Source organism: Aptenodytes patagonicus, chromosome W (assembly GCF_965638725.1).
Source record: "Aptenodytes patagonicus chromosome W, bAptPat1.pri.cur, whole genome shotgun sequence".
Lineage (NCBI taxonomy): Eukaryota > Metazoa > Chordata > Aves > Sphenisciformes > Spheniscidae > Aptenodytes > Aptenodytes patagonicus.
This window is the reverse complement of record NC_134981.1, coordinates 20,087,031-20,100,575: the sequence shown is the minus strand read 5'-3', so window position 1 is coordinate 20,100,575 and position 13,545 is coordinate 20,087,031. Positions and strand designations below refer to the sequence as shown.

The 13,545-nt window shown below is 42.3% G+C and overlaps 1 protein-coding gene and 1 long non-coding RNA gene across 2 annotated transcripts in view; one reads left to right on the top strand and one right to left on the bottom strand.

The window, feature by feature from the left end:
• LOC143172146 (proprotein convertase subtilisin/kexin type 5-like) overlaps nt 1-13,545 on the top strand; it is a 276,611-nt gene that overhangs the window by 137,744 nt on the left and 125,322 nt on the right. The gene's annotated exons all lie outside the window — the stretch shown is intronic.
• On the bottom strand, nt 1,562-6,313 carry LOC143172147 (uncharacterized). The gene is made up of 2 exons (XR_012997307.1): nt 5,699-6,313; nt 1,562-2,274 (listed from the first exon to the last, which is right to left on the bottom strand). It is a non-coding gene; the product is annotated as an uncharacterized LOC143172147 (long non-coding RNA).

Genomic DNA, 13,545 nt, shown 5'->3' with positions numbered 1-13,545 from the left:
TCTCGAAGTTCTTCTGAGGTCAGCAACTGGGTAGTTTCTACCTCTTGGGTGATTTCTCTTGCTTCTTCCTCCCATTTCTTTGCTGAAAGACTGGCTTCCTGATAACATCCTTCCTCCTCCTCCTCCCTTACTAATCAATGATATGGACCCATTGACCTCCTTGTCCAGTGTTTCTTTTTCTCTACTGGGGTGACTGCTGTAGGTCCCTATCTCAACCATGGTGTCCTCAGATGTGGTTTGGGACCCTGTCTTAACCATGTTCCTCTGACAGTACTGAACCATGGCCTGATAGGTACAGGCCAAGCCCCAGTACAGTGCTAGAAGCTGCTGGTTTTCATTGGGGTAGGCAAGGCACCCTACTATCAGGTGGCATGTCAATCTACCAGGATTACTTGCCTGTTCAGGTGTAAAATCCCAGGAGGTGATAAGTACCCTAGGCACCTGCCCAAATCCTTCCACACACCCTGCCACCCAGGGACCGGCCGCCTCAGGGTACATTGCAGTATCGTCTCACCCAAAAGTTGTCTCCTCTTACGCCAGGATGAAACCAGATTCCACAAACCTGACAAGAAGAGGACAATATTAATTAGTATTAAACAGCTCACATAAGCATGAACAAGGACCTTGGGAGCCTGCACAATAAAACCACCCACATCAATCCCGGATAGGAAGAGGGAGGTGTATTCCCTCATCTTCTGCACAAGATAACTCCCCCAGCACAGTAAGGGCATCAATGCCAGGGACAAGTATATAGCCATTGTTAGTATTAACATGTTCCCAAGCTCAGCAAAATGAAGAGGTAAGCAATGCAGCCAGCAAACTCCATGACTCGCACAGAAGCTTGCCACTTAATAAGTACTATAGCTATAGCACACTCAGTTCAAAACTGCTGTTGTCCTGTGCCTCACGTTGGGTGCCTCAAAGGACTGTGGTGGGTTAACCTTGGCTAGTCGCCAGGTGCCCACCAAGCTGCTCTATTATTCCCCCTCCTCAGCGGGACAGGGGGACAAAATAAGATGAAAAACTTGTGGGTAAAGATAAAGGCAGTTTAATAAAGAAAAGCAAAGGCCATGCGTGGAAGAAAAAAGGAATGCAAAAAGATTTATTCTCTACTTCCCATCAGCAGGTGATGTCCAGCGACTTCCTGGGAAATAGGGTCTCAGTACACGTAGCAGTTGCTTAGGAAGACAAACGCCTTAATAAAGAATGCCCCCTGCTCCTCCTCCTTTCTCTTAGCTTTTATTGCTGAGCATGACATCATATGGTATGGAATATCCCTTTGGTCAGTTTGGGTCAGCTGTCCCAGCTGTGTCCCCTCGCAACCTCTTGCCTACCCCCAGCCTATGGGTCTTTGGGTGGGGTGGGGGGGTTGGAGAGACAGCCTTGATGCTGTGTGAGCACTGCTCAGCAGTTGCCAAAACACTGGTGTGTTATCAACACCATTCTAGCTACAACTATAAAGTACAGCACTATGAGGGCTGCTATGGAAAAATTAATTCCATCCCAGCCAGACCCTGTCGTGCCATTTGCCAAAGCAGAGGGAAGGAGCAGTCACTCAATGTGAGGGATCAGCAGACTTCGTTTATTAGAATACAATCATCACACTTTATAGGTTCCTTAATTAGCTCATACATATTACAAAAGCCAAGCTCCTTATTGGTTAGTAGCCTAAATGCCAGCCTTTACATACACACCTTGTTTCTCCCAACATTTACATACACATCTTGTTTCTCCCAACACCCTGTTTCCTCCAGCTGCCGTTCCCTTTTGCTAACCACAACTTTCTTGTCGGCTTTATGCCGGAGTAAACAAGGTCAGTGTGTCCTTGCACTTTATTAGTTCTCACACCAGCTGTTTTCGCCACTTCTTGAGATCCTGCTGACTTATCAATTCTATGTTGACATGCCTCTGCTCAGCCAGCCAGTCTCCCACAATTCCCCCGTTTTTATTTTGGGCTAGCCAAGCGTCACTAGATATACGTGTTATTAATCGTTTAATACAAGACAAAGCACAACTAAACAACAATAATCCTATAATCACTATTATTAGTATTAATATTAGGCTCTGAATTATTCCCTTTAACCACCCTCCTAGGCCTAGCCAATTAGTTAGCCCTTCTCATTGGTAGCTGCCGGCTGGTCTCGCCGATCTGTGCCTCCTCCTTATCCTGGGTGTTGTTCCGCTGTTGTTGTTCATCACGTAGTGAGGCTCCTTCTTCTGCTCAGGGAAGGATGGTCAAGGTCACCAGCCGTTTTTGTCAGCATATCCCTGCTACTGTTAAAAACATGGGTTGCTCATGGATACTAGATCGTGCCCCTGCTGTACCAGCCACTCCTCCACAATTCCCCCTTCTTGTTTTTGAGCAACCCAGACTTGATTAACAATTTTCATAATTGCTTTCTTCACACAGCTAAAAATTATACAAGAGCATATACTTATTACTAATATAACAATTAAAATGCATAAACTTTCTTTTATTAAACTTATTATCCAAGATGGCAGTTCCCCAAATATATTCTTAAGCCAGGTATCGAATAACCCGTGATCTTGTTGAATATTCTTGGTGTGGTCCTTTAACCATTGTAGCTGTTTGTGGATTGACTCCCCATGGTCAGACAGATTCATACAACACATCCCTTCAAAATCCTCACACCCATGTCCTTGTGCTAATAACAGAAAGTCAATAGCAGCTCTATTCTGTAAAATTGCATGATGGAAGCTATCCTGATCTGCAAGTAATTTTTCAATAAGCTCTGTTGTCATATCAGCCTGCTTTTTAGCCCAACAAGCTAATTTCCCTACCTCATTTAGGGCCCTCGCATCTGCAGCACCTGGTACAAATAGTGAAAGGAAGACCTTTTCGGTGTCGCTAGGTAGAATTACGTCATCACGACAGTCTGGGGAAAGACCCGTGGCGGCTCTTTTTCGTCTTTGTTGTTGCCCTTTTCTTGTTATGGTTTTCCACCAATTTTCTCCCGGAGCCAGCAAGGTCAATTTTCCTAAGTAGCATGGCCCTCCTACAGCATTTGCTGGGATACCCTGCCAGGCCCTGTCCCCACATATTAAAAATACCTGTGGGGGCAACGCCTTTGGGGTACCATTGTTCCAGATCCCTATTCCTCCCTTTGTTTCCGCTCCAGCCGCTCCTAAAGCATAGCTGTTACCACTGTCATTGGTACCACAAAAATCGCCCGCATCCTGATACTTGTAGTAAGATGCGTGAGAGGTGACATTAGTCCACCCTGTCCAGTTTCTTGCCTGGTAGAAGTGGATACCCGTCTGTAGGGGTCCCCCAAATATAAAACATGTCTGAGTCCAATTTTTAGATGTATTTCCAACTCGCATCGACCCTAATAGTTCCAACTCCTGGGGATTCCAGGGTAGCGAGTGATTTAATCCTTTTATCAAGTTAGCACTACAGTTGCTAGTTGCAGTCACATTAGTACAACTGCCAGTACTGAACCTGGCAAAGTCACCTTCCTTATATCCAGGCATACCTAACAAACAAGTCCTAAACGGCTCAGTTGCTGAGGCGAGGGAAAGGCAAAATGCGGGCTGTCCTGTTTTATTTGCCCAGGTTACCCACATATTTTCCCTTGGGTTAATGCCATGTATAGTTGCCGACCCTGGGATTATTAAGATTAGCCCAATTACGATCACATCTGCCTGGCTCAACATTTTCTCTTCTAGGCGAATTGCCTTTCTTTTTTTTTTTTTTTTTTTTTTTTTTTTTTTTTAATATTTTTTTTTTATTTTTTTTATTTTTTATACAAACAATAATCAATTTGGCAGTTTCGTGAACTGTATTTCGTGTCCAGTGGTTATTAATATTCTATACAGCACTATTTCTTTCAGATAGCAAGTTTCAGATCACCTTTGTGCGCGCGTGCACCGGGCCCACCACTTCTTATCACAATGGTAACACTGACACAATACTCACGGTACACACTGTAGGCACTCTTTGTTTTTGTTTTTTTTGTTTGTTGGTTTTTTTTTCTTTTTTTTTTTCTCTCTCTCTTTTTTTTTCTCTCTCTTTTTTTTTTTCTCTCTCTTTTTTTTTTTTCTTTTTTTTTTTCTCTCTTTTTTTTTTTTTTTTTTTTTTTCACATATCGCCCCCCACAAGCGATCGACAAAATGACTATACGCTTCAGTGGCACCTTGCTGTACAGAACTAAAGGATGGAGTGGACGAACCGGGTAAGGCTAAAAAGGCATCTAGCACCAGTTTGGCAGACAACTGCAACAAAGCAATAGGAAAAAACAACTGAGCATTAATATCATTAAACCTTCCCGTCCCCGTTATCATTTCCACGGTAATCCCATAGAGGGGATCCCCCTGCGTTTGATGCTGTGCCGCAGCACTTGCCGCCCGCCGTGACCATTCCGACCCCCACAACAAATACTGTGTAGGTGACAATAAAAGCCGCATAAGGTTTTGGCAGTCAGAAGGGCACATCAGGTCAGCCGAAAAAATCCAGATTACAATTTGACGTGAAGCTTCTGATTTTATCCCATACTGGGACACAGTGTTTTTTGCTTGCTGAAGGATTTTCCAATCGTGAGGTGCCCACTTATTGCCGTTATTCTCTTGCAGCACAGGAAAAGCACTCGCCCCCAAGCTGGATGCCGCTTGCCACTGCCCGTCCAGCATAGCGTCTCTAGCCACTTCGCTCCAGCGTCTGGGCTGAACCGTCGCTGGTGGTCCAGAGAGGCAAGGGGGTAGGGATTCCCCTGATGCCCCGGACAGGTGTTCTATTCCTCCCCTCTGGGCTGTAATTGTTAAGTCCTGTAACTGTTGCACCACCTTCTTCAGGAGCTCATTAGTCCCAGCCATACTCTGTTCTTTGCTGTCACCCTGTGGTGGAGTAGACGCACCTGAAGAGACTCCTAGAGGTGGGGCTGTTGGCCACGGAGGGGTTAACGGAACCAGCCGCTCCTCCTCTCCGGGTCGTCGCTCTTCCGTGACCGCCTCAGGTGAAAGAGGGGCCCCGTTACCGCTAGTTTCTGCATCTTTGCAGTCCGTAAGCGGAGGGTACGTTTCAAGCAGTTCAGAAGCGCCGTCACCCCCCAGAACACTATACTTGGCTTCCAAGGCAGTTCGTTTGGGGGTACCCGACATACCTCGGACTGCCGACGGCCCAAAGAACCGAAACAGTCCAGATGTTGTATTCTTCGGTCTATCAGGCAAGGGTTCTGGGGCTAGCATTTGAGTGGCTGCACAAGCCACCTTTCTTTCAGCTTTCATGGCTTTTAAAGTCTCTGATACAGACCTCCATAGTTCCCGCACTGTTTTAATCTCCTTCTTTGACTTTTCATCCCCCGTGATAGTCTGCTCCCACATAGTATTGCCAAGCTCTCGCCACTCAAGGTCAGAAAAAATAGTTTGACTGTCCTTAAAATGTCCCCAACGTTGTCCTAATCAACGCACATAATTGTTTTACCGTTGTCTCGATCCCTCTCTTGGAGAGGATGCTTACGAGCAACACAGCTGCCGCCTCTGTTTCCATGATAGCGGTCGCTCACTGGGAGGCAGTTGGCCAGACTGCTCCCTTATCAGTCCGTATTAGAATCTGAAAAAATTCCCCGGGCTACCCCATACTCTAACAAGTCAGGGAGTTCCTTCTTTAAATCTACCCCTTCTGTGCCCCGCTTCTCTAAGAAGCATTTGAGCAAGTTATACGCCGCTTGCCTGTTCATACCTTTAAAGAGCGCTCTATTGCAGCCTTTGCAGACTTCGGCGGCGCGTAGCTGGCGGGACAGCCTCTTTAGGTGCTCCCGGGTGCGGGGACGAATATCCCTTTCACCTCCTGCGCTGCTTACAGGACCGCACTTTAGTTCTCTACTGGCCGTGGCTTCCGGACTCCGCTATCGGGTCGCTGGGTCCCTTGTTCGGGCGCCAAATGTCGTGCCATTTGCCAAAGCAGAGGGAAGGAGCAGTCACTCAATGTGAGGGATCAGCAGACTTCGTTTATTAGAATACAATCATCACACTTTATAGGTTCCTTAATTAGCTCATACATATTACAAAAGCCAAGCTCCTTATTGGTTAGTAGCCTAAATGCCAGCCTTTACATACACACCTTGTTTCTCCCAACATTTACATACACATCTTGTTTCTCCCAACACCCTGTTTCCTCCAGCTGCCGTTCCCTTTTGCTAACCACAACTTTCTTGTCGGCTTTATGCCGGAGTAAACAAGGTCAGTGTGTCCTTGCACTTTATTAGTTCTCACACCAGCTGTTTTCGCCACTTCTTGAGATCCTGCTGACTTATCAATTCTATGTTGACATGCCTCTGCTCAGCCAGCCAGTCTCCCACAAGACCCAATACAAATTATTTCCCCTGTAGCTTCCATATTCAGAATTTATCTTATGATTATTTTCAGAGATGGTTTTGTTGCTCTCCATTTATTATTCTCCCCCACTAACCCTGGGGGCTTAGGAACTCTAAGGTGCTTCTTTGAGAGGCAGTTTGGTATAGACAAAGGAATCATGAAGGCTGTATGTCCCATGATTTCTCTGTCCCCTCCCTCTACTTTCCAAGATGTACTCCCTGTGTCCATCATCTGATGGACAGTCTTCAGGATTAGAGTCACACTGGTATGAAAGCATAACATGCCCAATGTTTAGCACTTCAAACATGTTTCATTAATTCCCAAAAGGTATGCCTGCTGTTTATAACTATGGCAGTTACTGAAGCAAGGGAGAAACAGTCAACCATGGTTGTGCATTATAATGTATATGTTAAGTGTGCTTGTGTTTACATAGAGAAGGTTCAAAGATGCATTTTCTCAGCAGATAAGTGATACTAAAGCAGGTAATTTGGTGGTAAACAATGGGCACTAAAATAGGGGTTGGAAATCAAGACTTTTCCCAGAAATAATTTTTTCTCTCCCCTCTTGTATATATTGCTTGCATTATGTGTATGCTGATACTGAAGTGAAAAATGAAACGTATTTGTAGGAACTCCTTTGGAGATCAACTGCTCCTCAATAAATTACCTAAAGCATGTGTCAGCCCTGTCTAACCTTGTATAGAAAATGACTGAAAGGCTGTCACAGACCTGCAGTCTCTTCTTTCTTCTCCCCAAAGAACTAAAGTTTTTCTAATTTGTGGAAACAAAGTGGATTTCGGCAAGAAATGACTCTGTGTAGGTTACTTATTGCTGCCATCTGCTGGCAATATTAATATCTAAGAGAGGGATAGTGACCGAATCAAGAAACAGATGGTACTAGGAATGTGGTTTATTCTGTTTTGTATTATTAGTGATTGGCTTAGGAAGATGCAAAGATTATTTATGTAGGACTACAGTATTATTTCATCATCATTAAAAGCCAAGGTTATTAGGATGCTACAGAATCTAAATCCTAGGATCCATTCTCTTTATGGAGACTCTTTGTTGCAGACTGGGGAGAGCCAGTTTAATTTTTATATTGAACTCTTACCAATAAGTGCAAGTTTGAAAAAATAGCTAAATTGACCATTTTTACAAGGTGATTACAAGAGTTTTCATAGTGCAAAAATGCATGTCCTATTTTGTCCATCTCCTTCCCTTATTAAGTTGTATAATACAGTAGTTCCTGTTACCAGTTTTGCTAGCCACGTTCCATATATGAGATTTAAATTTGGGCCTTCATTCGTCCTCTTTTCTGTATGTCATGAGTGAAGTGATTAAACTGTAGCGTCACAGATTAAGAATGGGGAAAGGGAAAATACAGATAGATATGTAGTTCCTCCCAAGTGTGTGTGCTACTCTATTCTTTGGACTGCACACAAAAAGAGATCAACCAATGTATAAGCATAAAAAGATTGCCGAAATTGTTTGGAGCACATCCTCCCTATTCTGTGACATTCCATTCCCTCTACAGCCTCTCAGTTAGCTTGAATTAGGTCAAAGAAAGATCTTTTTCCTTATGTGGCAAGGAAGCCTTTGAGTTTAAGCAGCCACATATTCTTCTGTTTCAAAAGCACATGGAATAGTCTTTTTGATTAGGTATATCTAGGTAGCAATATACTGTTCCAAGAGAGTATTGGACTTGATATTGCTGCTGAACTGCACTGGTTTTAGTTGTGATTTACTTTAATGAATGTGAAAAAGAATTGGGTTCCCTGCCTTAAGAATGTTACTGTACAGTTAATATGAAAGGCTATATAAAAAAAAGCTTAACTACCAGAGTTTTGCTGTTTGGTGGCTTTTGAACTAATTTATTCCTTTTTCATCAATTCCCTCCAGAAAACAGGATGAATTAAAATTTCACCCTGGGCTAAAACATCATAAGACATCAGTAAATAATAATTTTTATTTTTAATACATAAAACTATATACTTGGCTAAATATATTATTTGTTGATTTTGTTTGCCTATTTCTGATTCTATGTCATATTTCAGTGGCTCCATCAGAGCTTTTATTCATTATTTGTTTTGCCTTTGGTAAATAAATACAGAAAAAAAAGGCATATTTGTTTTATACATTCAGATTCATTTACCCACTCACATAAAAAAACCTGTAAATTGGTAATTAATATTGTAGTATCACAGTCCTTTGCTGGGCTCATATCAGAACTTCACACTTCTGAGAAATTAGCTTTTTGCTGCTAACAGCTAACAAATATAGAGTGGCAAGGGAACATCACTGTTACCCATGCTGTTAAATCTAAGATATGAGTGGGATGTGAAGCATTCCATGTGTTTGTTTTAATGTTGTCATCTTTGAAATATCCATTGCTTGAAATATTCACCTGTCCCCATCTCAAAGACAATCTGGTAGTAAAAAAAGTTACTTTGTGTAACAGATCAGTGTATGATCCTTAAATTTCTCTTTTGCTTATCTTACTCTTAGAGAGCTATCAAAAGACTGTACCTTTACCATCCAAGTGCTCAGTTCCTCTTCATTCATGCAGCAGCAGCAAAAAGTGACATACACCTTTTCATGGAGATTTCCTCTCCCTCTTGAGCCTAAATCTGTCTTTGAAAAGGGATTTTTCATGTCTGCGGTGGGTTAACCTTGGCTGGCTGCCAGGCGCCCACCAAGCCATTCTCTCACTCTCCCACCTCAACAGGACAGGGGGAGAAAATAAGGTGAAAAAGCTCATGGGTAGAGATAAAAACAGGGAGATGACTCAGCAATTACCATCACAGGCAAAACAGACTCGACTTGGGGAAAATTAATTTAATTTATTGCCAATTAAAAATAGAGGAGGATAGGGAGAAGCAAAAACAAAACTTAAAAAAACTTCCCCTCACCCCTCACCCCTTTTTCCCAGGCTCAACTTCACTCCTTCGCTCCTGACTCTTCTACCTCCTGCCCCACCGAGTGGCACAGGGAGGATGGGGAATGGGGGTTGCAGTCGGTTCATAACATTTTGTCTGTGCCACTCCTTCCTTACACTTTTCTCCTGCTCCAGCATGGGTCCCTACCACAGGCTGCAGTTCTTCAACTGCTCCAGTATGGATCCTTTCTACGGGGTACAGTCCTTCAGGAGGCAGACTGCTCCAGCATGGGTCCCCCACAGGGCCACAGGTCCTGCCAGAAAACCTGCTCCAGTGTGGGCTCCTCTCCACAGGCAGCAGTTCCTGCCAGGAGCCTGCTCCAGCACGGGCTTTTCACAGGCTGCAGCTTCCTTCAGGGCATATCCACCTGCTCTGGCGTGGGGTCATCCACAGGCTGCTCCACCGTGGACCTCCGTGGGCTGCAGGGGGACAACCTGCCTCACCATGGTCTTCACCACAAGCTGCAGGGGAATCTCTGCTCCGGCGCCTTTAGCACCTCCTCCCCCTCCTTCTTCACTGACCTTGGTGCCTGCAGAGTTGCTTCTCTCACATTTTCTCAGTCCTCTCTCCCAGCTGCTGTTGTGCAGTGTTTTTTACCTTTTCTTAAATATGTTATCACAGAGGTGCTACCACCATCGCTGATTGGCTCAGCTTTGGCCAGTGGCGGGTCTCTCTTGGAGCCAGCTGGAACTGGCTCTGTCGGACATGGGGGAAGCTTCTGGCATCTTCTCACAGATGCCACCCCTGCAGCCCTTCCCACTACCAAAACCTTGCCACGTAAACCCAATACACACTCCTTACAAAATTAAAATAAAATAAAAAAATCTTTTCTTCTTTCCATTCCTTTTCTTCCTTTTAGACTCCAGGTGGAAGACCCTTGTAGATGGGTAGAATGCCTCATAACCAAGCTTTCTTTCATGTTTTTATTGTGTGATACTACATCACAGTGACATTAGCACAAAGGACAAGTGCAAAACCTTTTAGCTAGTTTCTCTTCAAAGTGCCACTGGGAGCTTATTTCCCTCCAACATAAGCTATCAAAGTATCCAGTGAAATGAAGCATCTACCTTTAATGTTTATCAAAATAGGCCTTTGTAGAAAGGCAGTCATGCTTTCTCCTAGGACTGCATCAATTTTTTAAGCTGTGTGTGATGCAGGCATCCCACAAAGGGAGCAGATTGTTGTGTTTTGAAATGTATATGTACATAAAATTCTAACTTGAAATCAGTGCAACAGTTTCACCTCTTGTTAATGGTTAAGTCCTATAGCATGCTGCCTCCATAAACTGTTTGTTTCTGATTTCATGCTCAACAGAAATTTTTGTAGCTTTAAAGCAGACCTAATAAATTTCAGGCATATGTTGCATCACATTTGTTCATCTAATTAGTTAAGAAATTAGTGTATCGGTTAAACAGAAGGCTTTTTTGATTTTGTTTTTCTGATTATGATTTTTCTGGGTTTCTTTTCAGAATTCAGGGTCTGTTCACAATTGTAGACCTCAAGTAAAATCTAGGACAGAGAAAAATAAAAGTAATATGGAAAGAACACAATTGTTAAATGCATATTTTTTAGGATGTCTTCCCTTTTACAACATAATTGAAGTATTACTTAGAGGACCAATAACATTAAAAGAAATTGAGTTGCATATATGATTAATTCGTGCAGTGGGAAGCTGCTTATAAAGAATGCAATTTTATGCGTATGATCTTGAAATGAATAAAGCAACTTTTAATTTTGTCATTTCCCTTATAAATGTGGAATGCAATTAACAATAATCTTGGCAGAGAAGCAAGGCTCTAACATAAAAATCTGTTTACAAAATAAATGTATACCATTAATGGACTCAAAATATGATAAAAAGAATTTTTCAGTATGTGAAGACTAGTGAAATATTCAGAAATGTTAATTTAACACACATGTAAAACTGTCCAAAGATCTAATTTTCTCTGGAATATGTTTTCTTCTATAAGAATTTTACCTGTGTTTTAATTCAATAAATATATGTGATATTCAATAAATATATGTAATAATACCTCCATGTCAGCCTTTTAAAGCCCCAACTACTTCTAACTGATCACTTCCACTTCAGCTGGAATTTGTGGTGCAGTTTTTCATGTTACATGTAATCCCATTTTACTATGGGTTGCTGCTGAGAGGGGCAGTCACACTTTCTCTCTCCCTCTTGCGCCAACCACACAGCCCTTCTGTTTCTCATGTACAAATGTTACATGGCCCTTTTGCAAATGGGGTCTGTCTGGTGACCCAGTGGAAATCCAACCCTTTTGATGGTGCTCAGTGGATGTAGTTAAAGTGGCAGGCATCCATATACTCCTCTGTGAACCACAGACAAACTCAAGCTGTTTCTGCTCCTTTTCAGGCAGCCTTCTTTCTCCATGTGTGTTTCTTATCTTTCCCCATTCTCTATTGAAAAAGCTTCATTCATTCCCAGTCACTTCCCTCTGCTGCTCTTTCCAAACTTGGTTCCCAGGGAAGGTTTCATCCCAACACAGCCTCTCTCTGGGAAGCTGCATCTGGGCCACATGCATTTCACAAAGCAGGTGGTGATTTCTTAATAAAATATATGCACCGACATGATATGTGTGTGTGTGTGTGTGTGGTAAATTACATATATACATTTTTAAGAGTATAGTCATCTGTACTTTGAGTGATAACACCTATAAACTTATATGTGAGAACTAACAAAATCATAATGAGAAAAAGGGAAGTTTGAGAATCGTGTCAGAGCCACGAAGATGATTAAAGAGAATCTTTCATATGAGGAGAGGCTGAGAGAACTGGGACTCTTCAGCCTGGAGAAGAGAAGGCTCAGGGGGGATCTTATCAATGTGTATAAATACCTGATGGGAGGGAATGAAGATGAGGGAGCCAGACTCTTCTCAGTAGTGCCCACTGATAGGACAAGAGGCAATGGGCACAAATTAAAAAACATGAAATTCCATCTGGACATAAAACCCCCACTTTTTTACTGTGAGGCTGATCAAACACTGGGACAGGTTGCCCAGAGGGGCTGTGAAGTCTCCATCTGTGGAGATATTCAAAGGCCCTCTGGACTCAGTCCTGTGCAACCTACTCTAGCTGACCCTGTTTGAGCAGGAGGGGTGGACTAGATGATCTCAAAAGGTCCCTTTCAACCTCAGCGATTCTGTGATTCTGTCTTCTAAATAATTCTAAAGACAGGCATTTTCCTATAAATATAAATAAATTTTTTAAAGGCACTGTTTCAAACAAATAGGGAACTAGAAGATTATTTGAAAATACTTGTAAACGAACAGGGATCTTTTTAAAACTCCTTTTCATCTGCAATTTCTGAATGATTTACTCCAGGCTTTTCAAAATAATTCTATAATAGGATAAGATGTTGCCTGATGTTGTTCTGTTAGACTGGCTTTCTTCAAGTGAAGAAAATTAGGCTTGAAAAATAGGCTTCATATGAAAAAAACCTTCAAATTAAGTCTTGAAAAATTCTCTGATCAAGTCTGGCAAGCACTTGATGAATTATGAACAGGTTAATAAGAAACAGTTTGAGGAGATATATGTATAATTGTGATACCTTGATCCGGCTTTAGGATTAATCAGCTGGTCTTGTGAGTAAAAATTACACTTTTCTCATAGAATATATTTCTAATTTACCTGATAAATTGAAAGATGTCCTTTGAAATTATAACAAGTTAGCATTAATCAATCACTTTTAATGCTTATTATCTTTGTTTCATCTTTTTTTGTTTCCTGGTCTTATCTAGTTGTTGTTTTATATTAATCCATTGCAAATTGTCTTAGTGTTTCTCAGCTAAATGTCTCAAAAGGTTAAGGGGGAAAAAGCCCTCTTATGATATGGAACTAAGGAGTGACTCTTCTCAAAGCAGGCTGTACCAAGAAAAAGCAACTCTGATTTTTGTCTGTAACATAGGCTTCAACCTTAATTCAGAAACACCCCTGTTCAGCAGATGTCCGTGTAAGCAGTCTTTCAACCACCACCAGTGGAAGTGTGCCTGAATACACAACTGACCTCACTTAGCCTCCTCTGAAGTGCTTGCCATGTTGTTTATTTTTTGCCTTGACTCTTTAAACTTCTTTCTCTGTAGCTACCTAAGCCCTATGTTATCTTTCTATCTCTATCTCGTCAACTCCCCATGTCTTTAATTGTCTGGTCTGAAACTCCATATCTCTCTGCACACACACTCTCTAAAGTTCCCCATTCACTCCAAATTAATTTTATCACATTTCTGTGATGGAGTTGGTTAGCTGCATAATGATGA